At 35.3% G+C, this 25904-nt stretch overlaps 1 pseudogene; it reads left to right on the forward strand.

Moving 5' to 3' along the window:
- The first annotated feature begins 548 nt into the window (after nt 1–548).
- Nucleotides 549–25904, forward strand: part of LOC149532378 (glycine dehydrogenase (decarboxylating), mitochondrial pseudogene) — a 39978-nt pseudogene continuing 14622 nt past the window's right edge.

A 25904-nucleotide genomic window follows, 5' to 3' on the forward strand; every position in this document is an offset into this window, starting at 1 on the left:
ACATTGGTTAAATAATTTTGGTAAAGATATGCAGATTGTACCTTGTTTCTAGTCTATCTGAAGCCATGGGTTTGTGTGCACTATAAATTGGGCTCCAATCGACACTGCATCCAATGCATTTGAGAATTCCTCCCCTACCAGAGGCAATTCCATTATCTCAGCTACAATTTTGGGTGAAAATGAAACCCTTATTCCTTTGACCATGGAAAAACCATCCTTCAGTGTCTGCAAAAATTCTAAGGTAAGCTCCTCATCCGAAGCAGACAGTTTAAACATGTAATTCGTCTGCCCCTTGGCTTGAAATATAGGTCGGCAAACTGGGTCTCCCAACAATGTTTTATGGTCAGCTGATTCTCTTCTTTTCAAATCACCCCCCATTGTTCCTCCATAGTGATTATACTAGTAATTTAAAAAATGGAAAAACTTTGAACAAGATGAGAAGACAAGTAATAGTACTTTTTTTAAGCAACTGACATTTTTAGCATTTAAGATCACTTAATTCTACATTAAGTACCTCAGTTGGAACTTGTACTTACCAGTTTGCAAAAATGTGTGACATAAAGGTAAGTATCACATCACATCATTCTTTTTATCATGTGGTGGCATATAGAATAACATGAACATTTAATGATCATAAAAAAAAAGAATGAAATATAAGACCCCTCCCCCCAACTAAATTAGGCAATAGCCCCTGCAATTGCTAGTGACAAAGGTAACTAAAAATAGAACAACACATTAAGAAAATGTTTGAACTTGAGTATGTGTACAAACATTGTAATTCATGTTGTTAGATGATACCGTCATGCAAGTTGATGAAGGATGTGGTGAGGTGGAAGATGAGAAAAAGTGGAGTGAGGTGGAAATATTACAGAGAAAATACTTTCATAAAGAAAGTAGTTTATTATGATGAGTGAAATGTTCTTAGAGAGAGGACAACAAATGAGTGAGAAAATCATCTATAGTTGCTATAGAAATTGTAGGATCAATAGATGGTTGAAATTGTTGTAGAAACTCTTCACAACTAGCTAACTTATGGTAGAGTTTTAAGTGGTGCCCATTAACAAGCAGTTTAAAGCAAACATGATCAATGGTAGAGAGCTGCACTACACCATCCTCAAACACTAAAATGATTTCATACGGTCCAAGCCAACAGGTTTGGAATTTTCCTAGAGTTTTCTAATAATGGGAATCATATAGCATGGCCCAGTCGCCAATAGAAAACATCTTGTCACATATGAACTTATCATGCCATTTCTTTTGCTATTATTGAATTATTTCAGTATTATGTAGGATAGATTTGCAATATTCATCAAGGGCATTCAGTTATAGTAATCTATCTTCTTGAGCCTTTGAAAGATCAACATCCAATTCTAAAGTAGTTTTTAAAGTCTTGTGTTCAAATTCTATAAGCATGGAAGTAGATTTACCATAAAGTAATTCAAATGGGGTAAATCTAGTGGTGCTCTTCCACGTAGTCCTGTAAGCCAAAATTACTTTAGGAAGCTAGGTAACCTAGTCCCATTTGTGAATAGCAACTATCATGGTGAGGATTGCTTCTATCTCTCTATTTCTGGTTTCTACCTGACCATTAGCTTGAGGATGGTATGGGGAAGATGTACCATGATGGATCATGTACGTCTTCATGAGTTCTGCAATTAGGTTGGATGTGAATTGAGCTCCTTGATCTGTGACAATTTCTCTAGGTACTTCAAATTTGGTAAATATACATTCATATAGAAAATCTACTAATTTGTGATCTTTGGCATGTGTCATAGCTTGTGCTTCAATCCATTTAGTTGCATAATAAGTACATACTAAGATGTACGATTTTCCATGAGAAGAGGGTTCTATTGGGCCAACAAAGTCAATACCCCACTTGTCAAAAGGTGTGACCACCACCTATGGCTGTAGAGGCATTCCATCAGATTTAGTGGGCCTTCCCATGCATTGGCATCTATCACATTGCCTTGTATACTTTGTTGCATCTTTGTGGACAGTAGGCCAATAATATCTAGTTTTTAAAATCTTGTAGGTTGTTCTCTTTGCTACAAAATGACCCCACACATGATTCATCATGACATGCTTGAAGGATGCCATAGGTTTCATCTTCCCTCACACACTGATGAGTTACTTGATCTGGTCCAGTGTAGAACATCAACCCAGATATCCATGAGAAGTTGAAACTCTTTTCCACCAAGAGACAATGCTGCTTGGGTGAAAAGTGTGGTGGTGTTCTTCCTATAGCAAGGTAATTTTCTATATCTACTAACCATGGGTTATAACTTTCTATTGAAAATAGATGCTCATCAATGAAGTTGTCATCTATGGCTACAAGATCATTAGGCACTTGAAGCCATCATAGAAAATTTGCTACTAGATTGGCTCAGCCTGGTTTATCTATTACCTTCACATTAAACTCCTACATGAGGAGTAGCCAACATGTTAATCTACCAGAAATAACAGGTTTGTTCATCAAATATTTTATAGTAGAGTGATTAGTGTAGACAAAAACCTCATAGCTTGTGATATAATGCCAAAATTTATCAAGTTCATACACAAAAACACAATTATTTTTCAGTGACAGTACAATTTAGCTCAACACCCTACAAATTCTTACTAATATAGTAAATGACATACTCAATAGTACCTTCTTTTTGTCCCAGAACTGCTCCTAAAGAAGTATCAGATGCATCAGTGTGAATGTGAAAAGGTAGCTTCCAATCAGGTCCTCTAAGAATAGGTGTTGTAGTCAAAACATCCTTCAATTGTTGGAATGCTACTTCACAGTCTTCTGTCCACTCAAATTCAGCTATCTTCTTGAGTAAGTTGTACAAGGGGGTAGCAAGCTTACTAAATTTTTTAATGAACTTCTTGCAGTAATTGGCATGTCGAAGAAAGCTTTTGACATCTATTTGCTTGGTTGGCATTGGTAGATTAGTAATTACAACAATCTTTGCAGGGTCCACTTGAATTCCATAAGAGGAAAGGTAGCAGCCAATAAAAACTCCTTCTTCCATTATGAAATAACACTTCTCATTATTAAGAGAAAGGTTGTATTCTTGACACCTTTCTTTACAGTAGCTCTTGAATAGTTCTGACATATCTTCTTGATTTCATTCCAAGTCCTTTGTGTAACATCTCCTCTAGCCATTAGGTCCAAGGCTTCTATGCTTTCTTCTTGCACACCTCTCCGAAAAAGATACTTCTTAGATTCTTCATTTAAGTTATGCAATGTGTTCCACTACACATTGAACAGGAATCTAGAAACATAGTCTTCCAAGGTTTCATCCTCCTTCTATGACATTTTAAAAATGTCATCCCCCTTCATATCTTAACCTCTACAATATTCTTTATATTTTTGAAGAAATAAATTACTCATTTGAGTCCAGTTTGCTACAACATTTGCACCCAACCCCATGAACCATCTTAGAGAAGCCTCCTTTAGAGTAGAGGGAAACAATTTCAACTTATGGGCATAAGTTGTGTAGTCATAGCTCCTACAAAGAATGAAAAACTCAAAGAGAAAGGTTTCAAGATCATTTGTAATAAGGCCATAGAATTTTGGAAGGGTAGCAATAGGTATATTCTTCAAATTTTGATTCCCTTGTTGAGGTGGAATAGGAAAAGGAAATGTAGGCATAGCCATTCCTGGAGGAAGAGGTGGTGCTTGATATATAAAATGGCTAGTGGATTATCTTGATATGCAGGCTTTGCAAAAAGTTCATTCAAGTGGAGTGATTCTTTTGAAGATGAAGAAGGTATTTCAACTTGAATATCAACAAATAAATTTTCAAAGGGTTCATCTTTGTCATTCTCTCTTTGGGGTTCATCTAGTTCAGGATGAACACCATTGGATGGTTCTTCCTGATTATCATGAAGAAGGAATCTCCCAAGGTGGTCTCTTCTCCTATGCATAACATGCTTCTTTAATACTAAATTCTATTCTACAGGGAATAAAAGTGCAACTACAAAGATTGGTTTGAATTAACACCATCCCCGAAAACAACGCCAAAAATTCTTGGCCAAAGAAAGGGATCAAAATATTATAGTAATGGACTATTTAATCCAAGATTGGACATCTCGAGTGTTTCTAACCCAACTCATTTGGACTCATTTAATTTATGAACTAGGGACATAAACTTGAAATGGTGTCTGCAAAGTATATGCTTCAAACTTCTCTCAACTTAAGAATTATCCTATGGAAATTCAAATGATTAGGCTATAAGAAATCTACACTAAAGCTGAGAATTAAATCTATTTTAACAAAGCATGACAATACAACCGAGAACTACTTCAACTACCTATGATGTAGGAACAATACACTAATTTTGCTATAAATGGCTGCAGGAACAACATAGTCTACTCTAGTTCTATGAACTGAAGGTAAATCCTATGCTAATTAATTAGTTCACTTCCTATGTGGGCCCCCACAGAGAAGTGAAGTAGAACTACTCAAAGATGGAAACTTGAAATGATCTTTTTATTTATAACAATAGTAAACATACATACTGATAAACAACAAGATTACATTCAGTACTCAAAACTTAAAAAACTTCTTCCTTCTACTAAAAACCACTAATTAAAGTCCTCCTTCTGGAACACAGACTTCCAGTTATTTAAACACAAACTAGGAATAGAATTCCTAGATTTTAGACTTCATCAACTACCAAAACAATGGACAACATTGAATATTATAAGAGATGTATTAACTTTGGCACCAAATGGAACATGAATTTAAGAGCTCATGACCCCTATATTTCGTACTTTGACTCACACTTTCCTAAAAATGGGTACTAACTATTATGGATGAAACGGTTGGTGACGTGGAAAGTCATTAGTGAAATTTACCACCGTTTGCTTAGGCTGCTAACTTTGCTTAGCTGAGTTGACTTTACCTTTGAATCTGCAAAATATTAGTGCCTCCAAAGTAATAACATACATCAAGACTAATTCAAAATATGTCATCTAAATTAGTTTACCCTATGTCACATTGCTACAAGAGAACTACCCAACCTAGCGAAGGAAGAAAAACATCATTCTCACTATTTTGTAATCAAATGACATATCATTTCATAGCATATTCATTTTAATCCTGGAAAGTAATTATGCACAAATTTATCTAAAATTATCATAAACATCATGTTCTTAAACATCAAATTTTTTAGAAAATTTGCAAATTCAACTAAAAATGAAATTGTAAAATAGACCATATTTTGGTCTCATCATGGGGTTCCCATCCATCACTACTTCTCATCATTCCATATACAAGAAACCTCTACACAAATGCCCATATCAAGTTTAAAATAACTGCCATAACCAGACCAATCTTGGTCTTCTCCCTTGCATAGATAGAAGCTAGTGAGTCGAATACTATTGCCCTATCAGGCAATGAAAATGTGAACACCAATAGGAAAATCAAGAAAGAATGAAATCAATGTATTTGAGAGCTTGTGATATATGACATGGGTATGTGCCAATTGGGGAATCCAACCACTTGAGAAAAAGCCTGAATTTGTATTGGGTGTGGGAAAAGAGGGCATGATAGATAAGAATTTCAGTAGAAATAGGAGCTATAAAAAATAGTGTAATTATCATCAGTACACACAAATTCTACACCAAAATTGTTGTAGATGTCTCATACATAATTTTTGATGCATACTCTATCACATTTCTAAAATGATTGACTGCTATCAGCTATACCTTGCACCTATTCTTGGGGAAAGTGCTAGTTAGCTTGTTATTAGCCTAATATACAATGAGACTATTTTTTGTTTTTTGAAAACTCTAGTTGTCATCAATATTTTGACATGACTCATCATCAATGGTATGAAAACTTATTGAATAATCTCTAGCTGGCGTCGATAGTTCGATGGGGTTTGTCGTTGATGGTATAACAAACCCATTGAATCATCTTTGGTTGGCATTAATAGTTTGACGTTTTGAATTAGTTGTCTAATGCTACCATGTGACATAGATGTGGATGATTTTTGATGGAGTGGCTCATCAAAAAATTGACAGTCGTGGAGTGCATGAAACTTTCGAGACAATTCTAGTGACATTGACTTTCGATGATTAAGTGTCAAAATTTTGATCATGCACACGTCAAAAAATAGGTCCAAATTTCTAGTGAGTCCTTGTTGCCTCTATAATCTCTCCTTCCTTTTTACTTGAAGTCTTTCCTTTCCTCTTTATCATCTCTATTAGGACATCTAACAATAATATGATCAACTTTGTTACATGTAAAATAGATAATAGGAAGTTTACCTTTGTATTTTTCTTTTCCTCAAGGAAGTCTTTTGGTCAACAATGCTTCAATCTCATCTAGTTCATCATCAGATCTATTGTCACTTTATATATAATTGCTCTTCTTATTTTTCTTAGATCCTTCATGGGTTAGTTTTGCTCTAAATGCAAATTCAACACTAGCAAGAGAATTATACACACAAAGGAGTGCACTTCTCTAAGTCCTTCTATCCAAGGGATCTCATGAATTGAGAAGCTTGAATATCTACCTAGAGCTCCCTAATCATGACATGCAAAGGGTACAAATGAAGTGTTTGTGCTCTCAAATGAGCTTAAAAATGAGTTCCCTTGCAAGGTACACCATGAAATGGGATATTCAAGAACAAGAGCAAGAGTACAAATGTCCAAGAATCAAAGATTTTTTGTACTGTAAATGAATCTAAACTAAGAAAATGAGAAAAGCAAGGTTTAAGTAGAAAATATGAAGTGTTACAATCCCCTACTTAAGCTAGAGGTACTATTCTAATACATGAAAATGAAAGCTACACTATATGCCATAATGAAAAAATGTAAATGAAGATGAAGTAGTGCAAGGATGCCGTGTTCTCTCAAGACCTCCAAAGGGTGCCTAAGATTCCTATAGCATAATGTTAGTACAAAAATGAGGGATTGAGAGATGAGGAGAGACCTTTCCCTTTTAAAGAAAATAGACGATGGAGATCATGCAGCAAGAGGGATCTAATCAAGGGTGGAGGATGAAAGTGGATTGATCAACATGCAAGAGAATTTCCACCAATCATAATGAAGAGTTGGCTTTTGTACCCCATGTGAGACAAAAAAGGCTTTTATTTTATTTTTAAAGTGGGAATAATACTTTATGTGTGCACAACTTAGGATAAGTGGGGAATGGGGTCTTTTATTTAATTGTAGGGGAAGAAGTTCCTTTTAATTAAATAATGACTTAGGATATAGTGGTCAAACTATAAGATAAAATTGAATAAATGATTTTTTGAGGATTTGATCAAAGTAAGTGATTTAATACATTATGCAGAAATGCTACAAAGGGGTCTAATAGTCTAGATGTCCCTTTTTGGGTGATTATAGTTGTCCCTCTTTGATTAATGCATGATCAATCTGGGAACACATTATGTCAAAGAATGAAGAAGTCAAGCAAGCGAATAGAGAGATTTGACTTTGAAGAATCAAGTGTAGAGAGATAACAAATCCTAAATGTATAGTTTGTTATAAGTGATATTGAACACTAGGTGGGACGAACAGATGAACAGACAGATGGAGAGGGGGAGAAGAGAGAGAGAGAGAGAGAGAGAGAGAGAGAGAGAGAGAGAGAGAGAGAGAGAGAGAGAGAGAGAGAGAGAGAGAGAGAGAGAGAGAGAGAGAATAAGAACCCAAGACGAGTACTAATATGTCAAGAAAAGCAAGCAGATAGATCAAGAGCAAATGGAAAGGTCAAGCATATGCTCCTAAGAAATAGATAGCCATAGAAAAGAAATTTGCAATAATGATAGAATATTCATGCCCCCTAGGGATCAAAATCAAAATGAGATAGAAGTGATGTAGAAATGAGCCAAATATGATCAAATTGAGATACAATAAGGTCCATGATGATAGGTAAGTGATTAAGACCAAATAGTGACCATTGAACAATGAATATATGCCATATTTTGACTAAGTTTGACCAAGAAAGATTAAGTGTTAGAATTAGGTCAAAGAAAGAAGAAAGGTGAAATTAAAATTAAATAAAATTAATAAGAAGAGTGGAAGATATTAGAAATGATAAAGGAATGAAGACATGATGATGCCCCAACATGATGCTAAAAATGTGTCACACTTCTATAAACCTTTATTCTTGAGAAAACCTGTGGAAGAGGAGTCTCAAGAGGTGGGTTATAAATCTCTATCTATGATGTGAAAAGGTGGAAGAAGTGAAATTGTGGCTCTCAAATGAACCAGAGCTATGCAACCCTTGCAAGGTACACCATAAAATCAGAGATTCAAAGAGTAGAGGCAAATGAGTGCCAACATCCAAGAATCCTCAAATGGGTATGAATGAAAGATGAAAACTAAACTAAAATTGATGCAAGGTGACAAGTATGACCAATTAAAAAACCCCTATTTAGACTAGGTGAGCTATTCTAGAGCACAAAAGGAAATCTAAATTAAAATTTTATAATGTAAGAATGAGAAAGTAAATATGAAATGCAAAAGCAAGAGTGCTCCAAGTCCTTCAAAGCTCCAAAGCCACCAAGAAAACCTACAACATAATATTAGCATGAGAGTCTAAGATTAGAGAATAAGGAGAGAGACCTCATTTAAAAAAATGGATGATTGAGATTAAGAGGCAAAATTGGGATAATCAAGGGAGGAGAATGCATCTGCATCTTGAATGATCCATGTGCACAAGCATCTCCACCAATTACAATCAACAATTTAATTTTAAGAGATAAAAAAAGTTTTCTAGGAGAATTAAAGTTATTTTAAAAATAAAATATTTCTCTCACATAGAAAGTTGTGCATTCATGTGTAGACAAAAATGCCTTTTCATCTTATTTTTAAAATTGAAATAATGTTTTATTTGTGCACACTTAGGATAAGTAGGAAGTGGGAATTTTTATTTAATTAAAAGTGAGAATATTATTTAAATTAAACAAAAGACTTAGGATAACATGGTCAATCCATAGGTTATTATCGAATAAATAGATTTTTTAGGATTTGATCAAGAATAAGCAATGGATAAATTATGCAAAAATGATAGAAAGGGGGCTTATAATCTAGATGACTTTTTTTGGGTGATTACATTTACCCTCTTTGACTAATGTCTGATCAATATGGGAACATATCATGCCAAAGAATGAAGAAGCCAAGAAAGAAGTATATATATAGATCTAAATCCAAAAAACAAAGCACAAAGAGATAACAAATCCTAAATGCACAGTTAGTTAGAAACAAAACTAAGCACTAAGAAAGAGAAAACATACAATATCAATACCTGAGATGATCACTAATATTTCAAGACAAGTAGCCAAAATCAAGTCGATGAATCAAGAGAAAATAGAAAGGTCAAGCATATGCTCCTGAATAATCAGCCATAACAACAAAAATTGTAGCAATGATAGAGTATTCCTACCCCCTTGGGATCAAAATCAAAATGAGAAAGAGGAGATTCAGAAATAAGCTAGATCTAGATCAAATCATGATAAAGAAAAGTCCATGATGATAGATAAGAAATTAATACCAAAGAGTGACCACCAAGTAGTGAAGATATGGCTTAGTTTGACAAAGTTTGACCAAGAAAGGTGAAACCCAAGAATTAGGTTAAAGCAATAAGGAAGATGAAATGAAATGAAATAGAGAATGGAAAAGACTAGAAATGATGAAGACAGGAAGAAATGATGATTGTCCCAATAAGATTCAAAGATTAAACCTCAAAAGGTTAGCCAACTATGCAAAAGAAGGATGAATTTTAAAACACAAATTTGACTATCAAGATGAACTCAGATTTTGATTTTGATCCCGAAAATAGACCCAAGAAATCAAATTTAGTTAAGGGTGTATTTTTCATACAAATTCAAGGAGTTCAAAAATTAGGTAAAAATAAGAAAAAGGTTATATGAGGGGCCCAAAAGGGTAGATAAATGTGATGATAAGATTAACCCCTTTGATGATAGGAATTAAATAAATATTAAGTTGATAAGACTGAAGAGAAGAGAAAGATATGTTTGAGAAGAAGTGGGAGAGGATGAATGTATTTAGCTAAAACATCCATAAAAAGATAAAGAAGACTCTCTAAATATTCAACATGCAAAGCTAAACTAAAAATGAACCCTAAAATCATAGCTAGTATGCAAAGGTGCAATTGAAAGGGATATATAGGTAGGTTGTAGTCTTTATCATGGAGCCTTATTAGGGACATAGGAAGATCATACAATAATCAATAGCATAAACTATGAGTATATGAATATGATCTATACTTCATTCAAATGTGGGAACTCAACCCATGCATCAAATGCATAAAGACCAAGATGACAATGTAGTTCGATTCCTTGGGTTTAGTGTTGCAAGATTATGCTCGCATCAAGACACAAAAATTCAAGATGGCCATAAGCATGCACTTGTAGAAATAATAGTCAAGGACATAGCCTTGTAGATCCTAAGTGTCAAGTAGGATAAACAAGATGCTCAAGACACCTGAGATCAACAAAGTACACCCACAAACATAAAATAAAGTAAACATGTCCCATGCCCCTAGTCCTCTAGTCCAAGAAATCCTCGAGAGACTATTAGGGAGGGAACACTCAATAAAGAAATTTTCATAGAAAATGCACAGAGAATTAAAGCCAAAAAGTCTCAATCAGTTTTAGTGTTTAAGTGTGTGTGTGTGGAAGTCACATGTCTATCTCTTTAGGACTCAAATCTGCCAACGAGACTTATCATAATATCCTAGACCATTGCTAAAGTATCTAATAAGTTTCAAGGAACACTCAATTTCATGGGGAAAGTGTTGAAAAAGCCTATTTAGTGTTCATACCTTGGAAAGCTAGAAGGATTATGGATAGTAGGTAAGTGTCGGTTTGAAAAGATTGCATAAGTGTAGGTGATAAAGTGGGAAAAATAAACATTGACACACACCTTGGAGGGTTGTGGGATGATAGAGGAATCATGGAGGAAATAGCTTGAGGCTTAGATGAATGAGATAGAGAAGTAATTTTGAAGGAAGATGGAGCAAAATGCTTTGGAAGCTTTTGAGGAAGATGTTTAGAAGAAGGAATGGAAGCCTGAATGTCAACTTTGATTTGTTTTTAATATTCATGTCTTTCAAAAGAGACTTGGGAATCCATATAGATTTTAATTTTTCTTTTCCTTTGGGTTCTTTAGAACACATTTCTTCAATACTAGATTTAGGAACCCATATTTACTTTGATTTAACTTTTTGATTAGTGGAACTTTGTGGTTTCTTGGATATTTTTTTCTTTCTTTTCATTCACATGTAGATTAAATAGGAAATATTAATATTTATATTTCAAAGGATTCCTATATTTATTATCTTGATTATCCAAATTGCTTCCAAAAGATTTAAAATTTGTGGATGGATAAGGTTGATATGGTGGGTTTATATGGAAAGGTGAATGAATATTTTTCAAGGACGAGTGTCTTTGTTGATATTGAGGTAGGATATGAGATATAGGAGTAGAATTAAGAGAAGGAGGAGCATAAGGTCTCAATGTGGAAGGAAGGTTTGAAGCTTTATCTTAGATGGATAAGGACCAAGGATAGATGTGGAAGATACAAATGGATAATGGATAGGAGCATCAACATCTTTGGAGTGAGGAACATGATCAAGGCAACCATATAAAATCATGAGTAACTTTGATAGGAGAAACCCATTTGATAGGATCATTTGAATATTGAACATGGTTTTTAAGTGGAAATGGAGAAGTAGAACAAGGGGGTGAGGAGATACTTCAATCTTGACAAGTTTCTTTGGATAGCATAGACGCAGTGATTTTATCTTGATCTTCAATAAGCTCAATGGAAGTTTTGGAAGTGGTATCTTCATCATACTTGGGAGGTGGATAATACATAGGATACATAAAGGTGAAATCATGAAGGAGATTAAAGGGTTCTTGATATTGATATTTATTTATAGCTTTATCATTTTGAGAGTCCTCTTGACATGGGGCCACTTCTAAGGACAAGAGAGAATGTGAGGTTTACATGGAAGGATCTTGAAGAAATAGTGAAAGATTAGTTATATTAGGCATAGTAACCATAGAATCACATGAAAGTTGAGAATCTTTAGTCTTAGTAGTATGGAAAAGCTTTGCAGCCAAGTGAAGGTTAGCTTGACTTTCTTTTAGAGGTAGCCCTTGAGGGTATACCTAGCTAGTGCAGAAAGCATTAGGCTATTTGTTTGATGGAGGCTTTTTGGGAAGAATTAAATTTTTGGGAGATGCATGAGTGTTGGGAGAAGTAGAGGTTGCAAGGAGACCATCACTAGATATAGGTTCATTAATACAATCTTTCTCAAGAGAAGTATCCTCAACACATGAATCTATAGAGTTTTTAGTGCCAACTACCCTATCATCAATAAGATCTTGAATTTTGTGCTTCAAATCTATGCAATCTTTGATTTTATGACCTTTGTTTCTATGATAATTTTAAAAGTGATCATCTCTCCACCATGGAGGTTTGATTTCAGGTTCATAAGGTCTAGAGTTGTCTGGTAATGTGATGAGCTCATTATCAAGAAGTGTTTGTAAGATGACATCATAAGAATATTTCAAGGGAATAAAAGTTCTCTCAAGAGTATGCCTACGATATTCTTGTTGTTCATCAAGTGCATATGATGCATCAATAAATTCATAAAAGATAGGTTTTTCCATTAAAGCTTGACAGAGGCTCAAATGAGTTATCGCTTGTTTGCTCTCTAAGGAGGCATTTAGATCCAATAAATGAGGTCAATTGATATCTTGGAGAGATAAAGTGTGTAGAATTATAAGAAGATGGAGAATATGATCTTGAAGAAGATAAATCCTATGCATATTGAGAGCTTAATGTAAGCTCTCATGATGATTCTATTCTTTCCTCAAATAATTTCTGAATTTTTGAGTTCACTTCTATCATGCACCTAGTGAGATGAAGGTAAGCAAGATCATCTATTTCTTCTAGTTCTTTGTATCGAGAATATAGATCTTCAAACTCTTTAGTCACATAGAAGAACTCATGATCATCTATACTTGGTTGAGGTTTGGTAGCACAAGGTTTGAAGCCCATAGTGGTAGATAGAAAATTAAGCATGAAGAAGACTAGAGGAAGATAATAAGGTGACACAAGATAACTTGATGTCCAAACTAGAGAGGTAGAGTGTTCACTGGTCAAGGAGATGTATTAATGAATAAGTGACTTGTCAAGAAAAGTGTCCAAGCAGCTTACAACACTAGTGACTCAAGTCAAGAGCTACGAAAGAAGCCCAAATAGTAAAGTAGATAAAGCAAGAGAGATGAAAAGTGAAAAAATTTCCAATCAAAGAGTGTAGTCAATAGATCAAGGTAAACTTTAAGCAAAAGAGGGTCCTAGAAAATGGACATAGATCAAGAAGGTGGAAAAGACCAAGAATGTTAAGACCAAGAGCCATTTTAAGCAAGTTCAAACACTAGAGACATAGAAAGAAAAGTCAAATGATAGAACTCCTAATAAGAAACACAAGCAAAATGTTTAGACTTAATGTTTTGACTTGGTTGACAAAGATTGACAATAGTGGATAGCATCACAAGTTTTATTTTTAAAAGCAAGTTTTTTCCAAGCAAGATAGTGAAACATGGAGTAGTCTTCAAGAAATCAAGAAAGGGACAAAGAAACCTTGCATGATACAAGCATATGTGAGGTCTTAAAAGGAAAAAATTAGAACCATCATATGTTTATGTTCAAATGATTTCCATGAGTCTAGCACAAATGAAGACGCACCAACTACATTATATCTAAAGGACATGGCACATTACTTAATACCTTAGCCACAAATTGATTCTCCCTTGCCTTACACAAAGTGGTTGCCCATGATAGATATTGGTTTTCTCATAGATGGGTTACCCACATCTAAAGGAACACATATGGTGAATCAAATCTTGGGGTGATCTGGGTAGTCGACTAGGATCGATCCTTGCACCAAGACATTGAGTGGAAAAATAGGGTGGCCTCTAATCCTAAAGTGTCTAGTAAGGGTCCCACTCATAACACTCCTCTTGGATGTGATAACATGACACCTTATCATATGATAAGTAATGGACCTTGCAGCCACAAGAGTACCTTAAGCATTCTCACATAGCGATTTCCTCATAGTCACAAGCCCACAAGTACTCTCCCTAGATGAAGACAAGTGCTATGCCCCCCAAGACTTTGGTATTTTTCAAGGGTTTTGTGATTATAGTGGGTCAAGTTAGCTGGGTTTTTCTTGTTCCCACTTTGGGTTATTCCTATTGGTATCTTTCCACCAATAACAAGCCCTCTAAAGGAAAAATATCACTAGTGAGATTGACAAAATGGATCTAGACCAAAGAGGTCAAGATTTCTGATTCACATTAAAAGGTGAAGACCATACTCTCATATTCCTTGGTGATTCCCTCAAACATGCCAAAAAACCAATTAAAACCACTAAAAAGCAGAGTATCCCACTCACTTTCTTTGATCCAATGAAGGGTCAAGATTTTTGGTTCACCCAAAGAGTGAAAAACATACTCTCGTACCAAAAAAGGACCCCTACTCATGATTTTCATGTTCTTAATGAAAATGAATAAATAATATAATGTCACACTTGAAAATGAAAGAAGACACACAAAAACTTGTTTGTTTGTTTTGCTTGGACAACCTTGCAAACATGTTAGTAGCCCTTTTATCTTTCACAAACATTCTTTTGTTTTGTTTTGGTGAAAATGTGTGTAGCCCCTACAAAAAAAAAAGGTTAGGGTATCAAAACTAAATAAGACTTGTAACACAAAGTGGTTGGTTGCCTGAAAATCCAAGTTGTCTTCTAGTCAACTGTATGCAAAAAAGTGGAAAACTAATCACAAATGCTCTCTTTTATACTTTTTGTTTTTGACCTAGTCAACAAGATCTAATATTTTTTCCATTATTTTGGCTCCAAAAATAGAAATAAAAAGAAGATAGCCCTTCTCAAAACTAGAGAGATTTCCAAAAATGCAAGAAAATTTTGAAATATCTTTTAATTTGTGCCCTAGGGACCCATTTTCCCAAAATAAAACACTTTTTTCAAATCGAGCTATTGATCCATAATATGACCTGTAAATTCAAAACACAAAGAACCAAACCCTATAGAACTTAGAGACCTTTCAAAAAATGTAAATTTTTTTGAACAAATCACTGATTTGTGATGAGAAATGATTTTTTAACGAAAAATAAAGAAATTTTTTTAACGAATGCAAATCAACTCAAAAAAATCTAAAAAATTGGACTGAGACATCTCAAACGTAACCCCAACTTGCAAAAAATAATCAGATCTGAACTCGAAGCATTGTGGAATATATGATCAAGTCTTTCAAAACCTAGGGTTTTGGCCTTCAAATCAATCTGCACAAGGATTAGCCTTAAAAACCAAAGTAAGAAGCTTGCAAAACCACTTGATTTAAACTAAAAAGGGGCTATAAAAAAGAAAAAATGAGAAATAAAACTAAAATTCAAGCAAACAGAGTTAGGAACTTGGTTCAAGCCCCACACTGGGCACCAAAAATGTACACACAATAGAGTACACTTCTCTAAGTCCTTCTATCCAAGAGCTCTCATGGAATAAGAAGCTTTAATATCAACCTAGAGTTCCCTAATCATGATGTGCAAAGGGTACAAATGAAGTGTTTGTTCTCTCAAATGAGCTTACAAATTCAACCCTTTGCAAGGTGCACCATGAAATGGGAGATTTAGGAACAACAAAAAGAGTGAAAATGTCCAAGAATCAAAGATGTTGTGCAATGAAAATGAAGATAAACTAAGAGAATGAGAAATGCAAGGTTAAATTAGAAAAGAAGAAGTGTTACAATTCCCTACTTCAGCTAGATGTACTATTATAATGCATGAAAAGGAAAGATACACTATATGAAATTATGTTAAAATGCAAATGAAGATGAAGTAGTGCAAGGATGCCACAATCTCTTGAGAGCTCCAAAGGGTACCTAAGATTCTTGCAGGATAATGTTAGTACAAAAATGAGTGATTAAGAGGTGAGGAGAGAGCTTTCCCATTTAAATAAAAAAGGATGATAGAGACCATGAGGTGAGAGGGATCTAATCAAGGGTGGAGGATGAAAGTGGAGTGATCCATGTGCACAAGCATTTACACCAATGATAATCAAGAGTGGACTTTTGTGCCCCATGTGAGACAAAAGAAGGCTTTTATTTTATTTTTAATGAGGGAATAATACTTTATGTGTTCACAACTTAGGATAATTGGGGAATTGGATATTTCTTTTAATTAAAGGGGGACAAGTTCCTTTTAATTAAATAATTACATACGATATAGTGGTAAAACAATAGGATAAAATCAAATAATTTTTTTTTGAGGATTTGATCAAAACAAGTGATTTAATAATATGCAAAAATTCTAGAAAGGGGCCTAATAGTCTAGATGACCATTTTTGGGTGATTACATGAATAATTATCAAAATTTAATAATCATTAAAATTTAATAATTCAAATGTATTAAGTTTACCAATTAGACTATCCAAGGTCAAATCATTACCAGGTGTACATATCAGTTCTTGAATTACAGATAATCTAATTGGATAGATATGAAGTAAAGTCATCAATAACTTAATTATCATAGTTTCATTTGTTGACCTTATGGTCAAATCATTTGTCTATTAGTGACTCAACACTTAGTCAATTGTTTACATTGCTACCAAGCTCTACAATTGCTACCGAGCTTATCATAATGCTAGTAGTGTAAGCCAAGTGTTTTAGTTGCTACCAAGTCAATTAGTCGGAATGAAGTTCATGTCGAGCTTCACAGTATCTATCAAGCATCTGAGATAGAGTATAGTGTTAACCAAGCTCTATAGTGTCTATCAAGCTTGTAGTGTTAACAAAGTGAACAAAGGTAGTGTTGACCAAGCCATGCAATGTCAACCAAGTCTACCGAGTTCTTCAGTATTTGCTAAGACATCTAATGCTGATTGAGTTCCTATTACCCCAAGTGATCAGTATGGACTGAGCATCTACATCAATCAAGTGCCAGAGTTTTACAGGTGCTGACAATTTTTATCGAGTGTCAAAACATCACTTGAGTGGTCTTTAGAACTCACATTACAACAATGAGTTGACTTTGTGAAGATTGTTTGAATTTGGTATTGTAGTCAACTCCAAAAAGTAATGAATTTATTGGTATATGTGTAATACATTATATCATATCCAAATATCAATGTGAAAAAGAAGAAGAAGTAGATGAGTGTGAATTAAAGAAGGCTACAAGCAATATAAGGAAAAGTAGAGACTTATCTATCACATCAAGGTGATCGTTGTTATTCAAAGGAATCTCATTTAGCAAATTGAGTTCTAAATCAAAGATCAACCACTGATTCACCCTAATAGGTGCATCAATCAAATCCTTTAACAAGGTGGACTTAATAGTTTCATTCCAAATCTGCTAAAAAAGTGCATACTTCATTGTATGTTGTAAATCCTTTTCACAAGGTGGACCTAATTGTTCTTATTGCTCCTAATAGGGCATATCATCAGAAGTGATCAATTGTAAGCTTTAACAAGATAACTTTATACTGCAATAATAAAGCTTATGGGTATCATCCCCACCCTGGTTTTACTTTCTACTTGGAAGGTTTCTAGGTTACCCAACATTGTGTCAAGTGTTATGAATGTTTTACTGCTTTCATTCTTCCATGGATGCAATTAGATTAGATTATGTGATGGTGGTTTAACTGGTGAATTAAAGTATAAGTCACCCAGTCTATACTACATTTCCAAAAATTTGTATCAAAGTATTGGTTCTCATATCAAAATTTTAGTAGCTCGAGAAAAGATCAGAGATAATAGAAGTCTATACACTAGAGAAAACTATTGAAAATAAAAAGTTGGATTTGTATGCAAGAAAATCTAACCTGTCGGGAGCACACATAAACAAGTAAACATCAGTTGTACATGTGCATATCAAAGATTCAAAACAAATCAAAATACAACTAATATTAGACTTGAGTTTTAAATCTATGCAAACAAAAAACTAAAATCCTTATGCAACCTCAAAGAAGCTCAACAAGGGTGCCCATAAGAAGCCTTGTTGGTGTGCTCAAGAATGAGAGATGTGGATGTTCTCTCCTCAAACACAACTATGATGAATCCCAAAGTGATTAAAATGAAAATACAATATGAAATATGAATCTAAACTAAGATGAGTGTAGAACACCTTCAAGAAATGGCTATGAGTAAGCCAACCTTTAAAGAATTCTAAAGATGTGAATATGAAAATGAAGTAAAATAACAATATTAAGCTATCATGAAATATGTAAGCATAAATGCAAGAAATATAACATCTACCAAAGGGTTAGTAATAAGCTTGCATATCTCTAAGAAAGATCTAACTCTATACTAGCATGATAACAATGCAAATGAGGGAGATGAGAAATGCTTGAGACAAGGGCTCTATTTATAGGGTTGAGAGAGGCCTTGGGGATGTGGCATCTATGTGGCATCCACATAGGTGTCACAAGGAAGACACATGGGCTAAGGGGACAAGCCATGTAAAGGCCAACATATGCCTTTTTGGTGAAAGGGATGGCTCAAGGTTTGCTCACACAGGTGTGAGAAACCTTGGAGGAAAGATGGACAAGTGTGTATGAGTTGTAAGAAGCTTTGAATGAAATAATAAAATCAAAGCTTTCTTGGATCTTGAGTTGCTCACACATGTGTGAGAAAATACCGAGGGACTGAAATGTGTTTACAAAGGTGTTTAGGATTAATTAAGTGGGATTAGTTAATGGGCAAGCTTAGAAGGATGAGAATGATGGGTGTAGACTAGGTTTTAGGTGGGATTAAGATTAAATTAAATAAGACTTAACTTAATCATAGGATTGTAGAATCTAATAAAGTGGAGGGAATTAAATAAATTGAGATTTATTTAAAAGGATATTTATGGAGCACTATGCATTAAATAAATTTAATACATTAGAGAGGATGCATTTAAATTAAATTTAAATACATTAGGGAAATGAACCTATTTAATTAAATAAATTTAATTAAATAAGTAGAAGAATATGAAAAATATAATTAATTAATAAATAATTAATTATAATGTCAAATAAAATATTAAACAAATTAATATTGTGTTTGGGATGATTTTAAGCGTCTACATTTTGCCTCTCTTTGATATGATGTCGGGACAACATTATATCAAAGAAAAGAAAATAAAGGTTTTCTCGGAGAGTATATATCTCCTAGGAGTTGTGTTGTAGTGACAATAGTGGAGGAAGGTGCCCCCTCGCATAAATAGAGCAAAAAATAAATTTTGGGCAATTTTCATGAAAAGGACCCTAGAAGAAAAGAAAGGGTAGGAAAAAGACATAGATGAACATTTTGCATGACTTGAGGATAAATAGGGGTAGATATGGCCAAGGAATGGGTATGAGCTCAAAAGGGGACCTTGAAGGCCTATATAAGCCTCCAAGGGGCACATGGAAAAGTTATTTGTACACCTAAAGAGCAAAGGACTAGAGAAAAAGATGGATTTGATCAAGAGATTACACTTGGAGAGTGCATTTGAGAGCACCAGAGACTAGCCGACATGGGACCACTAGTAAGTTGACTATCCTAGCTTGTTAAATTTTTAATTACACTTTTGAAATGTCTATTTATTATGTAGGAAATAAGGAAAAAAATGGGGTCAGGGTGGAGATGATATTTCTCTACTCCGTCATCTTCGTAGATGACAAACTAGGGCAAATGTCTCTATGAAGACGTCAAGATATGTCCTGTCATCTTTGAAGAGGATAGGGTTCATCCTGTCATTTTCCTAGACACCAAAAGGGGGAAAGAGTAGGGTGGAGATGAGGTCAAGGTCAACGATCTCTATGTTGTCATCTCTGTAGATGATAATATAACAATTGCCGACAGAAAAACTAGCATCTGTGTAGCCATCAGAGATGCCAGATCAACGTCTACACAATTTGTCATCTCTACAAATATACATCTGTGTGAATTGGAATCTCTACCAATTTGGATGAATTAGTGGATTTAGGTGTTAGGGATTACTGGGGGGATAGAGTATGATGCCTCATGCTTAGGTAAGCAAAAAGAGTGAGAAAAAAATGGCAAACTAACTATTGGATGTGTATGCTACAGATGGCAATGGTGATATTTTGATTCTGGGAGCACTATCCAAAAATGATGGCGTTGGGAGAGATATTGATAGAGGTAGAGTGGGGACACATGTGACTATGTGGACTTGAGCATGTCCATGAGTGGCTAGACCTGAGGATGCACTCAACACAACTCTCATCATTGATAGAGCGATAACATACACTAACTTCTAGTTTCCATCTACCTATAGGAGAGGTGATAGTCACCTTGTTGGATGTATGGTAGATACTAAGATTGTTGATTTATGGTAGATACTTAGAGTATGTGCTAGAGGGTGTAGATCCCTATATGCAAGAGTGCTTTGGGCGGTGACAAAAAAGGCTACCAATTTAGCAATCATGGTTAATATGGAGGGAGGCAGTGGACCAGAGGTTGCCAGAGTTTGCTTTGTACTTGGCCTCACTCATATGGAGGATGGTATTGGACCATGTTGGGCATGGATTTTTGATTGGATGGGTGCAAGTGCTGAACACTCTTTTATAGGACGATGATGTGGTTTTCTACTGGGGTCACACCATCTTGGCCTAGTTGTATTATGATCTTCATATGTATGCTTATAGGACACAACATACCATAGGTCTAGGGATGACTCTGTTGATGGTATGGTCATGGGAGCATATAGGTGTTACATGGCCTCTTGCAAGATGAGAGATACGACAGCTCAGTGAGCCAAATGCATGTTGATATAGGCCAACTATTAGTAAACATCTACTGAGTTGGTAGGATTTTGGAGGAGATGTCTATACAAGATCATTATATTTTATTGGACACCATATGAAAGTGGTGAGAAATGGGGAGTCATATTGCTAGTAGGGAGAGAGGATGACACTGAGGATCAACTTTATCTATAGTATGCTCAAACAAATAGTTGGTTGATAGGCCAAATAATTCATATAGTCATGTGATATATGCCCTCTAGGGTGCAACAACAATTCAAGTGGATGCAAGATGCTATGCTAGATAGATTCCTGTATCCAGTGGTATCCCTAGAGTATGATATATTGTGGGACATAAAACCACTTTGAGACTAGCGTGGGCTTCATGGCATGGCATGCAGCCAGTGCCATGGGTACATGGACATGACCTGGGAGATGCAGGTATGACACCAACATAGACATAGTCGTGGCTAGCCCATAAGCCATTAAGACTAAAAGTGCTAAGAGCACCTCCACCAACAAAGCATCCACAAGGTGGGGGAGATGGGGCTAGAGGGGGAGATGATGGAGAGGCAGTAGTAGGGCCACTACCAGGAAAGGGACCACAATAGGGGCCATAAAAACAACAAGTTCTTTAGCGAAGAGTGTTGGCACTAGCATGGCTACTACTAGGGTAGGGACTAAAAGTACATGGGCCATAGGTACAAGTACTAAAGGGGCCACCTCAGCAGGGGATGTAGATACCATGAGGGATAAGCAAGATAGCTTCTAGACTAAGGTTGCCTATCTACAGGGGGAGGTAGTAGTCAAGAGTGCTTGGGCCATGAGTGTAGAGGCAGAGATTGCCTTGTTACAAGTAGAGGTGCAGGTAGGGTAGGGTAGGGTAGATAGTGTAGAGGAGGCCTTGGATGCACTATAGACAAGGATCAATGCATGCCGATGTGATGGAGATAGCATAGTTAGACACTTTTTGATGGGATGTGGCTTGCCTTTGAGCCAATAAAGAGACTCTTCAATGTTAGGTGAATGAGTATTGCAAAAAGTGAGACATCACCAAGCAGATGGTTTAGAGTAGAGGGATGGTTATAGTGATGTAGGTGACCTTGACTACATGCCATCATGAGGCATGAGTCATGGGAGAGGCGACCTACTATAGGTCCTTATATCTTGAGGCTGTGCTAGCAAAGCAATGACAACGAGATTTTTAGGAAGCATCCAGCTCATGGGTCATAGGTGGTCGACAGAGATTAGAGTCATCAGTTGGATAGGGTAGACCTCCATGAGGGGGTATAGGAGGGGTAGGGCCCTCATAGCCAGGCTCATGATCCCTAGAGTGATCAATTTTGACACAGTGATGTATATGCAGATGCAACAAGTTTTTGATGATGCATTATGCACAATGTAATACATGATTCTTTTTGTACATGGATTGCATATGGACACTTATTCTTTTGATATATGAATGATGAGATTATTCAATGATTTTAACTATATATGCATGATCATATTTATGGATTTTTACGATGCTTATGTTTATGAGGTTTTATGAGAACTATATGTGATGTATGATGTTGTTACTAACATTGGTGATTCAAGATGTGTGTGATGTGATGTAATACTTCCTATGATGCATATATGATGACTAATGTGTGGATGATGTAGGTCCTATGGCGATATATGAGATGTATGCATTTTTTTTATTTCACATGTATGGATTTACTATATGCTTTGTGTGAGATTTATCATGACGTGTATGTCACTAAATGTAATGATTATAATGATGATATCTAATGGATTAATGTAATGAAAAAAAAATTACCTAATGATAAATAATGAATGAGCTGCATAATGTAGGTTCGATGAATGGTAATAATATGAACAATGAAAGTATCCTAAATGAAAATGTCACTAACATACTAATCAATGAATGAGCTTAAAATGTAAAATAAAATGATGTAGGCACAAAGTGCAAATGAAAAATGCAAAAATGAATGAGACCTAAATGATGGAATTGTGTCAAACATGTTAAATTGTAGGAATCAAGTAACCTAGCATAGGAGGGGGGATAAACATAACATTTGTCTCAAGAAGAGCACAATGAAATCCTATACTACATGAATCCTAGCTACATGATACTGAGGGATTCAGTTGTGTTCATATTTGAGAGCACACCCTAGTTTGATTTTGCAAAAGGAGTTATGCACCAAATGCTATAGAAGCATAGATGACAAGATTCATTTGCATGGACTAGACTCTCAAAAATAGAGACTTTAGGACAATATATGTAGTTTTCATAGTCATGATGGAATAAATGTCATATATGCATTGGAGAGATCTAGACACACCTAAATTCTTTTTTGGGATCTTGGAGGAAAGTGTGCTAATTCATTTCCCCCAGTGAGCAATGCATAACCATAACTTGGAACTGACATAGATGTACTAAAGAATCATGAAAATAGATGATACTGCAAACAACATGTGCAATGAGTTGGAACCATTCAGGCGATACCAAGATATGGAAGATCAAGGCACACTGTAAAAGGCCACTACTAACACACAAAGATGAAATCAAACAAAAGTGACCTCATGACCAAGTAGTAATTCATCCCATGGTTCCTAATAGGAATGCTAGTTTAAGAGTGAAGGTTGTAGTTCCATGTGTAGGAAGGAGTCATCCTACAAAAGTTTTTCTTATTTGTTGTCATGAGTGTTCATTGGAAATAGCTATGAAAAGAACAAGTTTCTCAAATCTTTAAGTCACAAATGGTGATTTTTTTAAGTTTTGTTGCAGTCACTATTGTGTTAAACAACTCAGTATAATGGGATTAGGAAAAGCATTCAATGGGAAAGTGGCTCACGAACTAGAGGTCTTTTGAAAGATGAAAGTGAATAGATGCCTCACAGACAAGAGGTCTTTCTTTGGATGCATGAAAAGTGCAAGTCAGATAGGACTTTTGCATAAAGATGGGATGAAATGGGGGAAATGTAGTGAACTGAGATTAGCCTTATAGATAATGGACCAACAAACTTTTTTCAGGAACTTTTGTCTCTTTTTAGTCTTTTCTTCAGGAACATTTTACAAATTTTTTTGGAATTTTGTAATTTTCTATTTTTTTTTTTGAATTTTTGCAGAACTTTAACAACACTATACAGGAACTGCGAAACTCAAGCATAGAATTGCTTGAGTTGCTAGATATTTACAGGCTTAGGGAGTGGATCTCCCTTTAAATTGGAAATCTAATATTCCCCAAAACCACATTTGGCTATAATGATAAATGGTCCAAGCCAATTAACTTCAAATTTTCCTTTCTTTTAATAGTTCTGGAGGTTTCTCATGTTATGCTACAAAACTAGGTCACCCACGTTAGATTCTTGAGGTCTAACCTTTTTGTGAAACTGGAGTTGAAGGAAATTTTGACATACATGGTGGCGGTTTAGGACATTGAGGCGTCTCTCATTGAGGAGTTGCAACTCTTGCAAGTGAGCAACTCAGTATTCTTCTTCAAACATTAGAAGCTTGAGAGAGATTCTGAGGGAAGAGAGCTCAATTTCGATGGGTAGAATATCCTCAGAACCATAAATAAGAGAAAATGGGGTGGCTCTTGTGGGGGTACAGATGGAGGTGCGGTAGGCCCAAAGGGTAGGAGCAATTTGGAGGTGCCAATCATGGCCAACAACATCAACAATGTTCTTTAGGATTTTCAAAATAGTTTTATTAGTAGCTTTAGCTTGGCCATTGCTTTGAGGGAAGTATTTGGTGGAGAAATTTTGGGTGATTCTAAATTTCCTATACAAGTTTCCGACCTCCTAATTTTTGAAAGGAGTCTGATTATCAGTTATTATGTCTTGAGGGATATTTAAATGATAGATAATGTAGTTCAAAATGAACTTTGAAACCTATTTTTTGGTGGTGTAGGTTAAAGGGATGGCCTTGACCCCCTTTGTGAAATACTCAGTGGTGGCAATAATATACTTGTGGCCATTTGTAGAATTTGGATATATTTGACCAACAAGATCAAAACCCCAACAGGAAAAGGGCCATGGTGTGATGGTGAGTTGAAAGTATTAGGTGGGAGTGTGTATCAAATCTCCATGTTGCTAACAAGGTACACATCATTTCACAAAATTATAGGCATCAAATTCCATAGTAGGCCAATAGTAATCCATTTTGAGGATCTTTTTTGATAATATAGGGCCACTAGAATGGGCACCCCAAATTTCTTGGTGAACCTCTTCTAATGCCGTTCTAGTTGTTAGGATTAAACCTCAGATAGAAATAAAAATTACATGCAAATATAAACAATATCAGAAAATAATAGATCGGACAAAAAAGAACACAAGACACCAAGATTTAACATGGTTCACCCAAACCTTAGGCTACATCCACAAAATAACAAGTCCAATTATTACGATCCAGTGATTATAACTTGATTACAATTCATAATCCCTTATAGCTCAATACTTTCACAAGAACCAATTTTCTCATCAAACCTTATGAAACAATCCCTAACCCTAAGCCCTTTTATACAAGTATTTTTGCCACTTTAGGGTAAGAACTAGACATGTCAGCCATATATTGGTGAATATAAGCAATAACCAATTGGCAAATATTAGCCATTTGTGAATAGTAGCCCACTTTTTTTTTAGCCCAAAAGAATTTATGAAGTATGTATAGTACTTCCCTAAATAGTCATCACAAACTAACACTAAATTCATCTGAATTGAGACATCGAAGGAGGGTTCCATTGAAGTGTTTTCAAAAAAGTGTGTCTCCTAGGATAATATATCAAGTAGTGTGATAGATGAAGGTTTTTCCTTGGTTGGTGGAAAGGGCTATGGAGATTGTTTTGTGACAAATGTAGGCAAAAATGTTGGAGTACCGTGGAGACTGAGGACTAACAATCTCACACACCAACTATGATTCTAGTGTGCTCATAAGCAGGAAGAAAAAGATTCTTAATAAGAAACTCACACTTAGGACTATATTTAGGCATGGCAGATTCTTAATAAGAAACTCACACTTAGGACTATATTTAGGCATGTCAATCATGGAGGCTATGGGAGCCATGGCATCTACTACTTTGTTATTAGTCCTTGGTATCTGTTAAAAGACTATCTCAAT

The sequence above is a fragment of the Cupressus sempervirens genome, chromosome 10, assembly GCF_028749045.1.
Source record: "Cupressus sempervirens isolate cs-2001-9-10 chromosome 10, ASM2874904v1, whole genome shotgun sequence".
NCBI classification, from domain to species: domain Eukaryota; kingdom Viridiplantae; phylum Streptophyta; class Pinopsida; order Cupressales; family Cupressaceae; genus Cupressus; species Cupressus sempervirens.